A 20,888-nucleotide genomic window follows, 5' to 3' on the forward strand; every position below is an offset into this window, starting at 1 on the left:
AAGTGAAAGAAAAGCAGGAGTAGCAATCCTCTCAGACAAAGCAACCGCAAAAATAGATTAAAAAAGATAAGGAAGGAAACTATATCCTCCTAAAAGGTATTAAAGACAATAAAATGATTTCAAGACTGAATATGTATGCACTCAAAGGGATAACATCCAAATTCTCATAGGAGAAGCTGAAAGAACTACAGGAAGATAGAGACAGCAAAACTCTACTAGTGGGAGACGTCAACCTCCCACTCTCAGATTTAGATAAATCGAATCATAAAATAAACAAGAAAGAAGTTAAGGAGGTAAACAGATTGTTAGAAAAACTAGATATGATAGACTTATGGAAGAAACTGAATGGGGATAGAAAGGAATATACTATTTTATGAAGTACATGGCACTTACACAAAAATTGACCAGGTACTAGGGCATAAAAACCTAATGATCAATTGCAGAAAGGCCGAAATAGTGAATACATCTTTCTCAGATAATAATGCAATAAATATCATATGCAATATTGGGCCAGAGATATGTAGACCCAAAACTAATTGGAAAATAAATAACCTCATTTTAAAAATGAATGGACCAAACAACAAATTATAGAAAGAATTAATTATTTCATCCTAAATAATGACAATAATGAAACAGCATACCAAAACATATGGGATTCATTCAAAATGGTTGTTGGGGATATATTTTATCTTTAAATGCTTACATGAATAAATTAGAGAAAGAAAAAAAATCAATGAACTAATTATGCAACTAAAACAAATTAGAGAAAGAACAAATTAAAACTCCCCCAATCAAATAACAAATTAGAAATTCTAAAAATTAAAGGAGAAATTAATAAAATCAAAAGCAAAAAATATTGAATTAATAAATAAAACCAAGCATTGGTTTTATGAAAAAACCATTCAAATTGATAGACCTCTGGTCAATTTGAATAAAAAAAAGAAAGAAGAAAACCAAATTGCTACTATCATAAATGTAAAAGATAAACTCAACACCAATGAGGAGGAAATTAAAGCAATAATTTGGGATTATTTTGCCCCATTCCATGCCATTAAATTTGACCAAAAAAAGTGAAATGGAAAAATATTTTAAAAAATATAAGTTGCCCAGGTTAAATGAAAAAGAGATTAAATACCTAAACAACCCTATCTCAGAAAAAGAAATTCTACAAGCCATCATTGAACTCTCTAAGAAAGAATCTCCAGGGCCAGATGGATTCACAAGTGAATTCTATTAAACATTTAAGGAACAATTGGTTCCAATTCTATATAAACTCTTTGGAAAAATAGGGGAAGACAGGACTCTAATTCTTTCTATGACACCAATATGGTGCTGATACCTAAACCAAGAAGAGTTAAAAGAGAGAAAGAAAATTATAAAGCTGTCTCCCTGATGAATATAGGTGCAAAAATCTTAAATAAAATCTTAGCAAAATGATTATAAAACATGTTATCCCTAGGATAATGCATTATGATCAAGTAGGATTTATCCTGGGAATGCAGGGTTTGTTCAATATTAGAAAAACTGCTATTATAATTAATTGTATCAGTAACAAACCTATCAAAAACCATACGATTATATGAATGTATGCTGAAAAAGCCTTTGTCAAAATACAGCACCATTCCTACTAAAAACACTAGAGAGTGTAGGAATAAATGAACTGTTCCTCAGAATAATAAGCAGTATCTATCTGAAACCATCAACAAGCATTTTATTCAATGGGCATAGGCCAGAGGTATTCCCAATGGGAATGAAACAAGGGGTTCATTTCTGGGGTGAAACAAGGATGTCCATTATCACTACTACTATTTAATATGTATAAGAAATGTTAGCTTCAGCAAAATGAGAAGAAAAAGTAATTGAAGGAATTAGAATTGGGAAAGAAGAGATAAAATTCTCACTCTTTGCACATGACATGTGCAAAGAAAACTACTAGAAATAATTAACAACTTTAGCAAAGTCACAGGATATAAAATAAACACTCATAAATACTCAACTTTTCTATATATGACTAGTAAGATACAGCAAGAAGAGCTAGAAAGGGAAATCCTATTCAAAGTAACCTCAGAAAATATGAAATACCTGGGAGTCTACTTGCCAAGGCAGACTCAGAAACCTTTTGAAAAAAATTACATAACATGGGTGGCTAGGTGGCATAGTGGATAAAACACCAGCCTTGGAGTCAGGAGTACCTGGGTTCCAATCCAGTCTCAGACAATTAATAATTACCTAGCCGTGTGGCCTTGGGCAAGCCACTTAACCCGTTGGTCTTGCAAAAACCTAAAAAAAAATTACAAAACACTTCTCACACAAATTAAATTAAATTTAAATAATTGGGCAAACATCAACTGCTCATGCATAGGTTGAGCTAATATAATAAAAATGACCATTCTACCAAAACTAAACTACCTGTTTAGTGCCCTACCAATAAAAATTCCAAAAAAATTACTCGAATGAGTTCAAGAAAGTTGTAAGTAAATTCATATGGAGAAATAAAAAGTCAAGAATTTCCAGGAATTTAATGAAAAAGGGGGCAAAAGAAGGTGGCTTAGCCCTACCAGATCTAAAATTATATTATAAAGCATCAGTCATCAAAACTCTCTGGTATTGGCTAAGAAATAGATTGATGGATCAATGGAATAGACTAGGTGAAATAGCAGGAAATGATTGCAGTAATCTACTGTTTGATAAACCCAAAGAGTCCAGCTATTGGGATAAAAACTCTCTCTTCAATAAAAATGCTTGGGAAAATTGGAAGTTAGTATGGAAGAAATTTAGATTAGATTTAGACCTCACATCCTATACCAAGATAAGACCCAAATGGATACAGGATTTAAACATAAAAAAACATATTATAAGCAAACTAGAAGATTAAGGAGTAGTTTACCTGTCAGATCTATGGAAAGGGAAGCAGTTTACAACCAAGGAAGAGATGAAGAATATCACTAAAAATAAACTAGATGATTTTGATTACACTAAATTGAAAAGCTTTTGCACAGATAAATCCACTATAACCAAGATCAAAAGATATGTAGTAAACTGGGAATCAAGCTTTACAGCTAAGTATTTCTGACAAATGACTCATTTCTAAAATATACAGAGAGCTGATTCATATTTTTTAAAAAGAAAACAAGCCATTCCCCAATTGACAAATGGTCAAAGAACATGCTAAGGCAATTTACAGATGAGGAAACAAAAGCAATCCATAGTCATATGAAAAATTGCTCAAAATCATTACTTATTAGAGAAATGCAGATTAAAGCACCTCTGAGGTACCACGTCACACCTCTCAGACTGGCCAATATGACCAGAAAGGAAAATGATCAATGTTGGAAGGGATGTGGGAAACCTGGGACACTAATACATTGTTGGTGGAGCTGCGAACTCATCCAACCTTTCTGGAGAGAAATTTGGAATTATGCCCAAAGGGCAACAAAAAATGTGCATAGCCTTTGATCCAACAATACCACTACTGGGTCTATACCTTGAAGATGATGAAAAGGGGTAAAAACATCACTTGTACAAAAATATTCATATCAGTCCTGTTTGTATTGGCAAAGAATTGGAAATAAATAAATGTCCATCAGTTGGGGAATGGCTTAACAAATTATGGCATATGTATGTCATGGAACACTATTGTTCCATTAGAAAACAGGAGGGAAAGGGAATTCAGGGAAACCTGGAAGGATTTGCATGAACTGATGCTGAGTGAGATGAGCAGAACCAGAAAAACACTGTGCACCCTAATAGCAACATGGGGGTAATGATCAACCTTGATAGACTTGATCATTCCATGTGTAATAATCAAGGACAGTTTGGGGCTATCTGTGATGGAAAATACCATCTGAATCCAGAGAAAGAATTGTGGAGTTTGAACAAAGACTAAAGTCTATTACCTTCAATTTAGGGGGAAAAAAGTTACCTTATTATGTTATTTTGATATCTCTTATACTTTATTTTTATTTCTTAAGGATATGATTTCTCTCTCATCACATTCAATTTGGATCAATGTATACCATGGAAACAATGTATAGACTGGCAAATTTCCTTCTGTGGGGGGGGGCAGGGAAGCAAGATTAGAGGGAAAATTATAAAATTCAAAATAAGTAAAATCTTTGGAAAAAAATTTTTAAATTAAAAAAGATCAAGTCCTGAAAGAAAAAAAATGTATATTCATGCATTCATAGAAAGTGACTGTATTAAATTGCTAGCTTTATGAATCAGACTTCTCTAACCTTCATCCCCTTCCTTTTTCATAGTTCAGTTTAGCACTTTAATTTTGAATTACTTTTTGTTTAGCATATTCTAAATTGCATTCTCAACTCCTAGATTATATCTTTCAAGTGTCCAGCATTAGGACTAATAGGAAATGATTCAAATTAAAATTGCTGCATAGATGATTCTCCTTTCCACTTTTCCTCAATAAAAAGGCTAAATAATAATGGGAAAATATTAGTGACATAACAGAAATTTGTTTATTGTCAAAAACTTGACTAAAAAGCACTCCTTACTTATAAGACTTTTACTGCATATATTTTAATCCTTCAAAACTGAAAATGTACTTACCTTGTTTTGAAAACTGAGCTGTATGTTCATATGTAAATATAGTTAAAAATTTATTTATAAACAGCATGTTTTCACTTACCTATTTACACCTTTACCTTCTTCCAAGACATTTAAATTTGTATATAGATTCATATTACAAATCTTAATGACTAACCCAGTAAAAGTGATATTCTTCCTCTAATTCATAAATTAATAAAACTGAAAAGAGACTATTAAAGAGACTATTAAAGAGACTATTAATTCTATTCTTCTTTTCATTTATCATATAGTCAAAAACTGGGAAACATCAGAAAAGAAATGAGAACTATGGAAAAAAATTGGGAAAGCAATTAAAACAGTCCAAGAAGCACAAAACTCTATCCAAGCATCAAAATCCCTGAAAATTACAATGGACAAAATAGAAGCCACTGACTCCATGAAAAAAATAAAAATATTAAACAAAATTTAAAATCTCAAAAATAAAAGAAAATATGTAAGATACCTTATAGTAAAATCAATTCAGCTAGAAAATAGATGAAGGGGGAAATATGTAAGAATCATTGAAAGCCATGATCAAAAAAAAAGCCTAGATGTAATCTTCAAGAAATCTTAAAATTGCCCAGATCTTTTAGAACCAAAGGTCAAGTGGGGAGGCAATCAAGTTTAATTCATTCATCTTAATCTATTTTTCTATTATTTTATTATGGTATTTTTAGACAATAAAAATGGATTTCAACACAGGAACACAGAATCATAGATTTATGTTTGATTGAAGATTTGTGTCATCTGATCCAACAACCTCATTTTACAATAAACATAACTAAGATCCAGTCTAGTAATATGCCTTTCCTAAGGTCATGCAGATAATAAATAGTAAGCTTTGAGATTAAATATTCATTTAAAAGTTTCTTAAAGAATATTAGAATCATATAGATTAATGATTTATGTTCTATTGTGTCCCTCCAATGATGATAATGATGATAAATGATTGATAAATAAAGGATGAAAATAAGGATGATGATGAGATTATTTTTATGTCCCTGGGTTAACTATAAGTTCTTTGAGAACATGGATTGTTTTTTTTTATTTTTATCTTTGAATATTCTGTACCAAGCACAGTGAATTTCATCTAATAGGTCCTTAACAATTGATTTTTGGATTGTATTAGATAGTATTAAATTGGATTAGATAATAATGAGACTTGACATTTTATATGATGTTTTATGGTTTGCAAAGCACTTTAAATGCATTATTTCCATTGATCCTATAAAAGTCAGGGAAATTGGTTACATACAAATTCATTTTTTCAAAAGAACATAAGGATATGTGTTATTTAGAGAACATAATTTTATGTTATCAAAAAAGGAATCTCCACAACAGTCTCTGATTTTTCATAGTAATTTGACTGGAAACATTCAAGTATAAAGTCAAAGAAAGAAAAATCAGTATTATAGGATTCTGTCAGCTGCCCAGATAATTAATAACAACAGCAAACAACAACAACAATAATAATTAACATTTATGTAGTACTTACTACATGCTATATACTTTAAATTTTTTATCTCATTTTATTCTCTCAACAACCCTTTGAGTTATATATGATTATTATCCCCATTTACAGATGAGGAAACTGAGACAAACAGATGTTAAGTAACTTGTCCAAAGTAACACACCTAGTAAATTTATGAGACTGAATTTGAACAACTCAATTCTTCCAATCTTATTCCAGATCCTGTGCTCTATCCTCTATACTACCTATGTATATTTAGAGAAGCCAGAAGAGTTTTCTGTCAAGTGATTGGTATGAAAGATATGCTATGATCTGTTATTGGTTATGAGTATACCTCTACATGAAATCATGGGTCATTCAAATACAGAAGTACACAAAGAGAAATAAATACCTTGTTGAATTCTATTGTCATTGAAGCAAATTCTTTCCATCTGTGCATGTAACTGCTTAAAGGAATACTTAAACATAAGTATAAGGTACTTGCTTTATCCCAACCTAGGGCTACTCACTGATGTGCAGGATAATTTGAATTCCCCTAGAGCTTCATATCAAGGTAACAATGGTAATTAAAAAAATAAATTGTTTATTCCAACCTAAACATTAAATGAGGATAGGAAAGTTCCCACCAAAAAAGTAAAATCTCAAAAAAAGACCCTCTGACCTGAAGGCCCTTTATCATTGAAGCTGACCATGGCTCTGGTGGTGAGAGGAGAGGGAGAGAAAAAAAAATATATTGAAGTACTGATTAGTCTTGAGCCAATTTTTGGGAAGGCAGTCTTACAAGGAGTGATAAAACTCATTTTAAGGAAGAAGCCCACCAGATGGCAGTAGTTTAGTGGAGGATCAGTAAGGAGCAGCTTTGGGGGTACAGAGGAGCAGCAGCAGAAGATGATGTAGAAAAAAGTTGAGATAAAGTGGGCTTCTTAGAGAGTAAACCAGAAGTCATGAGAACAGCTTTGGCTGAGAAAGCCTGGTTTCTGCCCTTGAATTAAGGAGTAAATTTTAAAAGGAAGAATTTTCACTTTCTACCAATGACATGGAGAATCCATGGGACAAATCTTTGTTTATAGTGTATTGAATACATGTTGTTTATTTTCATTTTGTTTTAGCCATATATAATTTGTTATTTCTTGTGTCATTTGATTTGCTTTAAGTCACTTAACAGGGGCTAAGATCTGGATTTAAAGAAATGAAACATAGATCCTAAATAGTTCATCAAATTTAGGTTGAAAAAGCCTATGTGTGTGTGGGGCGGGGATGGAAGGGATGGAGGGGGTTTCCAAGAGCTTGATTAGTCAGTGATGAAAGTCAATACATACTCCTCCTAAGAGTTAACTAATTTTTATATATTTCTGTTCAATATTAAATACAGTATTTTTTGATTCTGAAACATTATTTACCAAATTAGTGTCAGTCTGAAAGATCTGATACATTTCAAAAATGTCAGATGGAAGAATAAAATCTTAAGAAGTGTCATAGCTCTTTCCCCTTCTCTCAAGATGGCGGACAAAAACCCCTCAAAGCCTCCAAAGAAAAAGGAGGTCAGAAAGGAAAAAAAGGAAAGGAAGGCCAAAAAGGAAGATGGCGCTGAAAAGGTGGTGAAAAAACCTCAAAAGCATTGCAGTCGAAACCCAGTCTTGGCCCGAAGGATCGGCAGATATTCCAGGTCTGCAATGTATTCCCGCAGAGCCATGTACAAGCAGAAATATGCTGCACCAAAAACCCGGACCAAAGACAGGGTGCCTGCTACTATCTCAAAGCCAGTTGGTGATGATAAAAATGGAGGAAACCGAGTGGTAAAGATTCGCAAAATGCCCAGGTATTACCCTACTGAAGATGTGCCCAGAAAACTCCTAAGTCATGGCAAAAAACCCTTCATCCAGCATGTGAGGAAACTTCGCTCTAGCATCACCCCAGACACAGTTGGGTCAAGCGTGTGGTTTTCCTGAAGCAGCTGGCTAGTGGTTTGCTACTGGTGACTGGACCTCTGACCATCAATCGGGTTCCTCTACGAAGGACCCATCAGAAATTTGTCATTGCCACCTCTACTAGGGTTAACCTTTCTGGTGTAAAAATTCCAAATCATCTTACTGATGCTTACTTTAAGAAGAAGAGGCTCCGTAAACCCAGACACCAAGAAGGAGAGATTTTTGACACAGAGAAAAAGAAATATGAGATTACAGAGCAGCACAAGGCTGATCAGAAAGCAGTGGACTCTCAGCTCCTGCCCAAAATCAAGAAAATTCCTCAGCTCCGCGGTTACCTGCGTTCTGTATTCTCTCTCTCCAATGGAGTTTATCCTCACAAATTGGTGTTTAAAACTGCCTTGCAGAGAACTCTTATTAAAATATTTGGAATAGAGAAAAAAAAAGTGTCATAATCTTAGCACTGGTCATCTAGCTAAAATCTGTTATATTACAGAAAAGGAAACCAAGGTGTTGCAATAATTAATGTCTTATAACATAGTAAATTTGCTTGGAATATCTATTTTTCCAGATTTCTTCAAGAAAGCAAAAATAAGACAATCCCTTAAACCAAAATCTGTAGAACCAAAGTCTCATTTTCCTTTTTACCAGGAAAGCATCCTTAAGAGATCAGAGTAGTGGGAGAAGGAGGGGAGTAGTGGGGAGGAAGGCTAGAAGCTAATTTAATGGAGGTGGTTAAAATACAGGAATCTAAAGAATGAGTCAGGTAGCAAGGAGGGTATTTCTCTGACTAGGGGTGAGGCATACAAAGTAAGATCGCTAAGCACCTAGATTCCAGTTAGAAAGAAAAGTTAGTATGATAAATTAAAGAGTGCAGGGCTTGCTAGTAATTTGGTTTTCAGTTTGCAGGGTCTGAACCACCAGGAACTTGGGAGATATATATACAAACAAGATAATATCTAAGGTATTATGCTCTACTTAAAGTACTAAATATGTGTTATCTCTTATTAACTATTATATGAAGTGGAAAGCAAGAGACATGAGCTTTTGCTGTTATTTTTATCTTTTTCTACTTTTGCAAATATACAATTTGCACAAAGAAGGAATTTTAAAAATGTATGGAATTAAATAATTGAATTATTCCAAATTCAAAGGTAAGAAAGAATTTATTTTCTTCTTCACCTACCTCAAAACTCCCTTTTCCCTTTTCATCCATTCTCTGGGGAACACATACACACACACACACACACACACACACACACACACACACACACACACCCCACTCTCCCCATTTTTCTGTTTAGCTGTCACTCCACTTGGTAAGTCCTAAACCTTTCCTCCCTCATCCTGAATGGGCTGACTAAAATATGGTTATTTTAGTCTAACTTATTCTTAGAAATGACTTTCTCAACAGGGAGAATGTGGCCTAATATTCTGTTTGATACAAACATTTGTATGGCAGTTCCTCCCTTCTATTTTCAAGAGCTATGTAATGGAAATCTGCTTTCTAAAATGTCTGCCCTGTGCTCCTGCGATCCATCTTGTAACAGTGAAATGCATGCAGCTGGTACAAAATAACAAAGATGCCTCAATATGTTTTCCATAAATATATTGGTTCACGTTCTTACACAGAAAAATGTGAAAAAAGCTACCTTTCTCCTCTTGGAACTATAATTGGACTGGGCCTGAGCCAACCCAGAGTCATGTCTTTGGCTCTGCTGATACTGGGGTATTCTCATGTGATTTGCATTTGGTATGTCTGGGATATTTAAATGTAAAACTTGTTGATTTGAGAGAAACTGTTCAAAATACAAATAGAGTAGCAAACTCCAGGGATTTTAGACCCTATCTCCATTATATTTCAAATCCATCTTGGGGTTTTAAGAAATCACTTCTCATTATTGTTCAGTCTTCACTGGCAAGCCAGATTTAAACTTGTATGTAGTCGCATCCAATTATTTATTTATTTATTTATAAAATGGATTTGGAAGCAGGATGGGGAGTCAAATGAATCTAATCCTTTTAGAGTAGGTTAGTATAATCAAATTCAAGCTTAATCTGAAGTGACCACAGATAGTGAAAAAGAGCCAGAGCTTGCTAGTAAGAAAAGAAATCTGATGTATAATGTACAAGATGCAATATAAAAAGCACTAGAATTGTTTCTATGCTAGGAATGGGCTTAGAAGTCAGCTCTACCACTAGTGACAATCCCCTGAAACAGAATACTAAATGAACAATGCAATTTTGGTGTAATGTAGACTGGGTCTTCAGAGGAGACTCTTTAACTTGACCTGCCTTGAAGAATCCCTGTTGTGATGGTTTGATCTGATGCTTGTAGGGATCTTGGACTCCTGGCAGAGCTCCAGCAGAAGTCTATTGGGAAAGCTGCTGGAAGCCAAGAGAAGAGCATAAAAGCTAACATCACTTTGCCTAGTAAAAGGATAACTCAATCAAAGAGAAGGGAAGAACATGGATTCTTTTTTCAATAGTCCAAAGCTGGCAAGATAGGTAGTCAGGGGGAAATAAAAGATATAATTGTATAAGGCAATAAATGATAATTGTACTAAAAATCTCTGTGACAATCATGAAACAATTATTTAAGTGTATCCTAAATGTACCTAAATCTAAAGATACAAGTATTTCAAAAAGTCAATAACAATGCATCAAATCAGGCACGGAAATTATCTCTAAGTTTGTAAAGGTGAGCAAAAAGTCCTTGTCCTAAGGAAGCTTAAATTTTAATGAAGGAGATTAACTAGATACATGAAAGATATTCAGTACAGATGGAAAATATTCTATTTGAGGAAGACGCCTAGTAGCCAGGGGTGAAAAGCCTCCTATACAATGTAGAATGTTAGCTAAGTCTCAAAAAAAAGATGGAAAAATTAAGAGGGGAGGAACCAAAGAAAGGGAGCATATTCCAGATATTGGAACAGCCATGAAAAGAATGTTTCTGAGGTCACAATATTGTATGTGAAGAAAAGCAAGTTTGTCTAGCTCAATTAGAGAATGTATGGGGTGGGGGGGGGATGAAGTGTAAAAATACTTGAAAAGTTGGAAGGGGTCATGCTAGGAAGAAATTTCAATGCTCAAAAGGAAGTCTTAATTTTTGATCCTAAGGGATCAACTCTTAAGAATCTACTGAACTTTTATGAGTATGTGAATAATGAATTTTAGGAAAATCAATGACATCTGTGTGGAGGATGGATTAGAATGGTAAGAGACTTAAGGAAGGAAGGTCAAACAGAAATCTATCTGTTCTAAGCAAGAGGTAATTAGAACCTAAACTAGTTTTGGAGTTGTTTAAGTAAAGCGAAAAGAACAAATCTAAGAGATATAAAGCTGGAAATGAAAAAAAATTTGGTAACAGATTGGATATGTGAGGTTAGGAATTTACAATAATGATAAAATTGTGAGCCTGGCTGCCTGAGAAAATAATAATCTTTTGTCCTTCATTCTTTTGTGTGTGTGTGCTTTTAAGGCAATGCGGTTAAGTGGCTTGCCCAAAGCCACACAACTAGGTAATTATTAAGTGTCTGAGGCTGGATTTGAACTCAGATATGCCTGACTCCAGGGCCGGTGCTCTATCTGCTGTGCCACCTAACCACCCCTTTTGTCCTTCATTCTTGAAGAAGACCATGACATCATGGAGATGATGACATGACAAGTAAGTAAATTGGATCCGAGTGAGGGCTATGCTAAGTCACCAGCCTCTTATTTTCTCTGTTTTTACAGCTAAGATTGTCCTCCTGAATCCAAGGCCAGTACTCTATCCACTGTGCCACCTAGCTGCCTGCCTGAGAAAATGGTGGTGCCCTGGAAAATAATAGTAAAATTAGGAATAAAAGACAATTTTAGGGAGGAGAATAATATAATAGTAATAATAATAATTATTGAGTTCTGTCTGTCTTGTCAAGTCAAATGAGTTCTGTCTAGGATATGACAATATACCAATAAAAAAATGCAGGTGTCTTTATGTATTTTTGAAGAGTTGCTTTCAAAAAAACTCTTAATGGCAATAATGAAAATGTTCTGGTAAAATCAAAATGAAAAAGTAACTCATTCTATTTATATCTTAAAAGCATGAATCCTGAGAGGTTTATTATTTATAAATTTCTTTATGTGATTAATTTTATTCTTTTCTTCATGCACAGTAATTACTACATATGAACATAAATATTCTAAAAGTATTGGTACATTTTTAATGTCCACACATTGGCTTATAATATTGGTAAAAAGGACTTTTGATACAATGATACTAATATTTTCATTTTTCTTCCTTTGGACCTAGTAGGGATCAGTTGCACTTCAGTTAATCATATTCTTTTGCTTTTGACAAATGGGAAGCATCTATGAGTTCCACTAAAAGAATTATTTTTTCTATATAAAACTAAAAGAGCATGAAATACTAGAACAAGACCTCATTATGACAAAATTCTCAAAGCTTTGTGTTCCAATAAATAGGCTAAGTGGTTCAGATTAATTAAATAGCAATAATATGTTAACTTATAGTTGAACTTTGAAATAGACCTGAGGGCAGGTTCTCTTATTTTCTACATTTTACCACTAAGAAAACATTGTTTTAGAAAGAGTGAGTGATTTGTTTAGAGTTACAAAACTAGTGGTTAAAACAGGCTTTCTTTGATCTCAGGTCTCCCCTATTCCAAGTTCAGTGTTTTATTCACATGACTAGTATTTAGTTTTTTTTCTGGGAAAATTAAACCATCCTGCCAAGCAAAATTTTCTTTATTTTTTGTTTTACTTCTCCTATGAGCTGGATCAGAGTCACAGGATATGATGAAAAAGATTATATAAGGAGAAATTCAGTTATAAGTGCAAGACAACCTAGAGCTATATAGACACAAGAACAATATTTGGCAAGCAATATTTTGGTAACTATTTTGTGATTATTATATCCAACCTTCTACAATTGCTAGTCTGATGTCTTTTCATGACATGGAATCTTCAAAGGTGATTGCAGCAACATATGAATTCTGCTAATATTTTATGAGTTTATAAGTTCTTATAAAAGTTTTTTTGAAGATCAGCCTAAATTGAAGCTTTTCTATCCAAAGATTAAGCACTTGGTAATAAATTCTTTGATTAGAGTAGTTATTCAATCTTATCCTATTTAGGGACTCCTATTTGTGAATCACTGACTAGATTCTGAGGATTAAAAAGGAAATAATTCCTTCCTTTAAGGAAAAAAACGCAAGATTTACTATTAGCACATATAAAATCATATAGGAAAATATGGAAATTTATGTTGGACATGAGTAGCAGGTGACAAAAACAGGAAAGGTATCATGTGGAATTCTTGTATGGGCTAAGATTTGAAAGATTTTAGGGGTAGAATTGAGTAAGAAATTCATTCTAGACATGGAGGAAAGACAATGCAATGACAAGCAATGAGAGATAAAGTTTCATATTTGAGGAAAAGTCAAGAAAAATTACAGGAAATAAAAACAAATCAAAGTATATAATGACCTTCAGATCTATCTTCAGTGACAGTGGCCAAGATAGAGAAAAAAAATTCAGATGCCAAGGATCAGAAAGTCTATTTGGTTTTTGGTACTCTAAATTATAAGATGCATCCAATGATTAATGAAAGGACCAATGGTCAATGACAGGAGGGTACGGTACTGGAAGAGGTGTATATCATTGTATGCATCTTTATGTATTCACTTGGAAAACATAAATTAAATACATGTATATAAGCATAATAGGAACCAAAAGGATGAAAGATTCAAAGTTATCATTGTTGTTTACCCCCCTGGAGAAGCAAACATATTTGGCAAAATCAGTTTCATTACTTGTCCAATAGTAACAGAAAACATTTTATGGAACATTTGGTCATTCTTTATTGCCTCATTTTTAATAACCATTTTTAAATGTCATTAAAATAATTGGCTTATTCACTATCCTGTTTTTCAAAGAATGAAAGGGTGAAAAAAATTCTACAAAGCATTCAATAACACTTTTCAAATTATATTAATACATACATCAAATTAGTGACTTCATTTAAATGTTGGGAATAGGTGAGAATGACAAAAAATATTGAAAAATATGAATCAGGCAAAAGAAATGAAAGATGCCAAATGAATTTTTTTAAACAAAAGAATGCTGCCTATTATAAATATTTACTTTCAGAAAATTAAAAGATAGAATTGGACATGGCAAACACTGAACAAAATCAAGAAATGAAATTTATTATAAATGAATAAGCAGGAAGTGACTCATATATGATGTAGGAGTTGTTCCTGAAGTAACTGTCTCTATACAATCACAACCTTAATTTGTTAGAACAAAGATCAAAATTAATATAAAACTTGAAAAAAAAGAAAAAAGTGATAGAAATATCACATAACATCTTCATGCATTTAAATGAGCTTCTGATAAGAAATTTGGATGACTGAAAATTAGACAATTAATATGAAGGACATAGACTAATATTACAAAGAAATTTAACCAATATATAACAATTTCCATAACCAGAGCAAAAGGATTAAAAAAAGAAAAGCCTAGGTGAAGAAATACTTGACCTAAGATCATAGCTCATAGAGTAAAAGAAGGAGAATGACAATTAAGCTCTGGAAGACATTGGATGCCAAAGAGTTTTTTGGATGGTAAAGTAACCATTGAAGGATGTTCAGGTGAACATAGACAGCTTATTCATATGTTCATAATTTTAGTTTCCACAACAAGTACTTAAAATGCAGGTTTGAAGGGAAAGCAGGCTTCTTCCAAGAAATCTGTTGCACAAGTTGCCTTCCACTGTACTTGTATTCAATTATTTTAAATGCAGATTGAATATCTGAAGTTATTTTTCTCTGTTGATGTTTTTACTTTTGATAACAATACTAAGAATTTTTTCATCCATTATTTCATATAAATAAAAATTAATATATTCAGAAGATGATTATCAGTAAATGTAATAATGGTATAGATGGACAAAAGTATGAAGGGAGATCCCAGTTCTGGGCATCTTTGGGAGAATGTATTTCCATTAAAATTAGCATCATCAAATCAAAGAATTATTTGGCATAGAGAAAATTAAGCTTCATTTTCTCTAATCTTTTTATTTTCCAGAAGAAGAAAACTAAGACATAAGAATCCATGAGAGGCAGCAGGAAAGAAATTAAGTATTAGAGTAAGAAAATCTGGATCTCATTCTCTGGTCCCCACTGTTTGGGCCTAGGTGAGTCAAAATAAGGGCTTCAAGGGCCTCATCTGTGAAATGGGACTAGTGATCTTTCATAGGAAAGATATTTATAAAATTTAAATGATTTGAAGCTTTAATTTCATTCATAGGAGAAATTCTCAGTATGGAAAAATCCATCTGCCAGTGCATACATATATCTGCTTTTCACACAGTCCTAGAAAATCATTTGGGCTATTGAAAGGTGACTTTCCCAATATCAAACAGCTGGTATATGTCAGGCACAGCCTTGAACACAGATCATCTTAATTCTAAAGTCATTTTTCTATCCATATATACATATACATATATATATAAAGCAATACATATTTTCCCTTTGTTTTTTCTCTTCCTTCCTTTCTTTTTTCCTTTCTATTTTTTTAATTTTTTTCTGTTCCTCTATTTCTCTTTCTCTTCCTTCCTTTATCCTCTCTCTTTTTCTCACTCTCTCTCTTTCTGTTTTTCCTTACTTTTCATTCTTTTTATGCCACATTGCTCCTCACAAAGTTTTATGCAAATTGTAAGAGTAAGAACCCAGACTTTCTGACTTAAGGAGTTTTAAATAAACAAACAATTCCTGTCCACGTCATACTATGGAATGTGCAATGTTAGCAAAAATCACAAAACATTCTCTTGAACAATATATTTTCTATATAGTAAACACTTTGATGGATACATATTTGTTATGCTTTACTCTTCTTCCATACCTTCTCTTCACATGTATAATATTTGAAAACCTGGATTTGAATCCAGCATCAGACACTAACAGTTGTGTTACCTTTTCCTAGCCAATAAATCAATCTATTTGAGACTTATTTATTCCTCTGAAACATGGTAATAATAATGATAATTGATTGATATTTGTCTTTTGTTCTCAAAGGAGATCGTGATAACAGGAAGGTGATGCCATGACAAACAAGTGAACTGGATTTGAGTGAGGGAGGTAGCATGGAAAGTACCAGCCTCACTCATTCTCTCTTTCAGAGTCATCTGGATCCAGCAGTCATATATGGATCAGGATGACTAGAAATGGACCTGGATGAGAGGCAATCAGGGTTAAGTGATTCGCCCAAAGTCACACAGTAAGTCTCAAATGTCTGAGGTCAAATTTGTACTCAGGTCCCCCTGACTACAGAGCTGGTGCTCTATTAAGCACCTCCTAGCTGCCCAATAATAATAACAACAATAGCAAAAACAACGACTACTACTACTAATACAACAAAGACTACCAACTTCACTGTGTTGTTGTGGAGATGAACTTAAAAGTATAACTTTAAAGTGCTATGGAAAGTTGAAAGTTCTATATGAATATGAACTAGAATTACAATTACATCTTTAGAACTTTAGTGACAATTGATCTTACATGCTCTATGGGGATCTATGATGGCAAGTTATTGGGGAAAATGTGTGTTTTTATTCACTTGAATACTCTATTGTTTATCTAAAATAAGAAAATTATGGCTTTCCTTAAATATATTTTACTTTTTTATCTAAGGGTTAACTGATTTCCTTTGAGCAACATGTTCCTAATTGTATGGTGAAAGTAAAACTTAAATAATCTCAATAAATAAATAAATAAAACCTTAATATTTTGTTTTAGAAATATTTTTATTTATTTATTTCTCCCTCTCATTACTATTTCTTAATGAGTTACATCTATTTTTTTTTCCAAATTATCTAAATTTTGGCTCTCAATTGTAGCTTCCGAGAACAGAGAAAGAATAGAGAATTAATCTTTGGTATGCTTTTAAACTAATAGATCTTTATCTAGATTGTACTAACTTCTCTTTTTCTTCTCTTTTGGCCTCTTCTTCCTCTTTCATTTCTATATATAGTTCCCATCCTGTTTCTAGAAATAAGTGAAGATTCTAAGAACAAAGAGGAAGAGGACATTCTAGAAAGTTGTTCATTGCATTTTGCCTTAGACATTCACCAACATGATTTCTTTTTTTCTTCAGGGAGAGACATCAACATTTTTTTAGATGATATTATAGTAATGAAATCCAAAAGAATAAGCTAAAGGATAGTAAGTGTTACAAGAAAATGTTACTGCATGATGCTGTAACAGAAAGAATGAAAAGATCACTGTTTCTGAAGTTTGAGAATCTAGCTTGAACTGAATTTGGAGAATATGGATTCAAATACTGATTCTACTAGTTAAAGTAAAACTCATAATCTACTAGTTAGAAATCAATTAGAGATTCTGCTTTTTCATTTCCAAATTATGGTGTTGAACTATATGACTATAAATATCCCTGATAATTTAAAATCTATTATCTTATAAACCACTTGAAGACAGAGCAGGAATAGATGTATGTTAAAATATATATTAAAATACAGGGAATTAAAGGTCTTTTGGAAAAATATACTTTATTTAATGCAATTTGTATTTAAGGAGTTTCAAGGAATCCAAGTTCCCCCCCCCATAGCTTCCCAGTTTAGTACAATGTCTGATACCTTAGGTAATTTGATTTATTCATTGCCTTCTTTTTAATCTCTTTTAAGCCCATGTTTCTTTCTTCTGTGTACAATAAAAGGATTATGCACATCATACCTCTTAACTTTCTCTGGAGGATAACAGATTTAATTACTGTTCTTCCTTCCATTTAAACATTCAAGTCAGAATGTTTTGTCTAGCGTTTTAGCAAAAAAAAAATTGCATCTAAATCTGCATTTGGATGATTTGTCCACATCACAACATTTAATTGGAAGGTAATGGCCAATTCTCTTCTTTTCAATTTAAGAAAAACAGTGGTGAGTTTGACTTTTAATTAAATTTTAGATTTCCACATATCTTACAGTTGAATGATTATTTTCCTCCCTATAGGAGACACGTTGGTAAAATAAATCAATTTCATTACTGCTACCTTCGGTGGACATTTGACAATGGTGGACATTACTGTCTTTTAGGAATCTAAATCTGAATGCCTCATTTATTGAAGATGGGATTCTTATTGTCTGTCTCATCTATTTGTTTTCAGGGAGTAAAAGATTAACAGAGTAAAATTTGCTTCTTTCCTGAGTCATAGTATCATATTTTTACTGATTGTATTGAATTAAACTCATGGGTCCAGACAAAACCTTAATAAAAGTCTACAAATGATAATATTAGAGACAAGGTACAGATCATTATGTCATAAGAAAAACTGAAGAAACCCATCATTATTGTGAAGTAGTTTTCATATAATTAAATTACACATGAATATATTCCATAAAGACAGATCAAAGTATTTAGGGAGAGATCTCCTATTAGAAAGGAAAAATATTTCAATCTTAAGAGAAATATTGATTCATGGACCACCAGATTTTCTTGATCTGATATTGTGAGAGAACTTAACCCATTAAAGGAACCTTATATCATGAAGTTCAGTGAACTAAATTCTTATTGCATCAAATTAAATTGTTGCTTGGTATGATTATCTTTGGGAGTCTAAACATGTGTAATCACATAGAAGACAGATCCTTGTTGCAGAAGAACCAAAACAAAGGCAAGGTAAATAGGAGATCATTATTATTATTATTATTATTATCATTATTATTATTATTATTATTACAATAATATTTCAACAATTGACTCAAAGTTTATTTCCATTTCACAACTCTTAAAGTTATATTTAAAAGGTCAATTTTAGTCAGTTGTACTTTTAATTGACTGAGACAGCATTTTCATAAAATGAGATTCAACCACTAATATCATTTGCAGAAGAAAAAATCCAAATGAATTTAAAGTTAACTACAAAAAGCTGTAAATGTTATGCTCTAATCTCAGAATATTAAAACTTACTTAGGTTGACTATAGACAATAATAAATGAATGGCATAGTCTACATTCATCATTTTCATTCTTCTCCTGAGTCTTGAATTTCCCAATAAAGCTTAATAGTCCTAAAAATGAATTCTATGGGATTTCTATTAAGGTCAAGAAAAAAGTGAGGGGCTGGAGGTGGGAGAGAAAAAGGAAAGATAAATAAATTACAAAGAAATAAACATTTCTTGTAAGAAATGAATAAGGAAATATCTTCATGAAGAGTGGGCATCGATTTAGTCAATTTGAAGCATCAATCTTAAATGTGATCTCTATAGTAAGGTTAATAAATATTTTTCCAATACAGATTAATTCAAAATCTTTTGTACAGAACTGTTGCTGTTATTTAGTTTTTTCATTCATATTCAACTCTTTTTGACCACTCAGGGTTTTCTTGCCAAACATACTAGAGTAATTTGTCATTTCTTCTCAAGTACATTTTATGAATAACAAAAATGGGACTAACAGAGGTAAATAACTTGCCTAACGTCACCACATCTGAGACTGGATTTTAACTTGAGTCCTTCTAATCTGAGATCTAGTGTTCTATCTACTGCACCACTTTGCTACCCCTGAACAGAATTGAACTGATGCTAGAAAAACAAACACCCACTGTGCTAAGTACTGTGGAGATAAACACTATAGAATAAAATGTTTACATTATATTTCTTTCAGTAAATTGTTATTAAATCAATGTGTGTATATATTTATATGTATGTTTATGCCACCTTTAACAATAAAAGAATACTGAGTTTAGAGTCTGTAGATCTGAGTTCCAATGTCAGCTCAACTCTGATATCTTCCAGATGTGTGATCTTAGTCAATAGAGTAACCTCAAAACCCCAGTTTCCTCATTTGTAAATTGAAGGTATTAGAGCTGATAATCTAGCTTTAAGATCATTTATCATACTAAGCTTTATATTTCTATCATACACAAAATTCTTTTTCTCAAGTCAAGGGGCAAGTGTTTCACTGATATTCTCTGAGCGTCAACAGAGAGAAGACAAGAAGTGATTCCAGCTTATTGAATGGACCTCTATGGAGGAAATTAAGAAAGCCATAGATAATATGTGCAGGCATGCAAAGATGAGTTATTATATTATTTAAGGCAATATCCAGATGAGGTTAGGGTTCCATGTGAATGCTGATTTATTTATACTTACTATTTGAAAATTTCAGACATCTAAGGGGAAGACCAAGGTCCTGGCCTTTCAGAGATTAGATTTTATTTGTTAAAGATAGGATGCAGACAGGTTCTCAGAGTTGTTCTAACAAATAGTAAGTTGTTTGGAAGTTTCTGAGTAAACAGTATATATCAATGAAATGAGGTAAATTAACTTCAACTTTCCAAAATATGTAATGGGGATTAAAAATACCCATAGCTCTAAATGAGGTATTGAGAAATAGTTTATTGATGTCACCACACCTTATAATTCAAAGACCTGGTAGTTTTCCCCAGTACTGTTAGTCCTTCATTACTTCATTCATAAATTTGGAGATTTAAATGCTGTCATATGGGCTATGTTATCCTAGAAAACAATAGATGTTTATTCTTTGAACTCAACCAGAATTTTAGCCATTAAAAAGAAAAGAGAATAGTGGTGGATGGATACCATGTTTCACTATCTTCCTTTCCCCAAATCCTCTCATCTCATTTCCTATCGATATTGAAAGGGATTTTTCTATTATTCTGTGGGGTACCTCCAACAAAAATTTTATTCCTGGTAACTCACTGGAGCATCATTATAGTGGAGCCTTGCCTACTGAGTAGTAGAAACAACCCAGGTCTGGCTTGTTTATGACAAAATATCAGACTTTGAAAAGCATGTTAGGATTTTTGTTTCTAACAGACAAATGTAAATTTTAGCTATCCATTCAAGTATCTGGGAATCTGGCCATGGTGGTT

The 20,888-nt window shown here is 32.7% G+C and overlaps 1 protein-coding gene and 1 pseudogene across 1 annotated transcript in view; one reads left to right on the forward strand and one right to left on the reverse strand.

Moving 5' to 3' along the window:
* TENM3 (teneurin transmembrane protein 3) overlaps positions 1 to 20,888 on the reverse strand; it is a 3,314,517-nt gene that overhangs the window by 3,115,549 nt on the left and 178,080 nt on the right. The window lies entirely within an intron of this gene.
* On the forward strand, positions 7,552 to 8,435 carry LOC141519139 (large ribosomal subunit protein eL6-like; annotated as a pseudogene).

The sequence above is a fragment of the Macrotis lagotis genome, chromosome 3 (genome assembly GCF_037893015.1).
Source record: "Macrotis lagotis isolate mMagLag1 chromosome 3, bilby.v1.9.chrom.fasta, whole genome shotgun sequence".
In the NCBI taxonomy this organism is placed as follows: domain Eukaryota; kingdom Metazoa; phylum Chordata; class Mammalia; order Peramelemorphia; family Peramelidae; genus Macrotis; species Macrotis lagotis.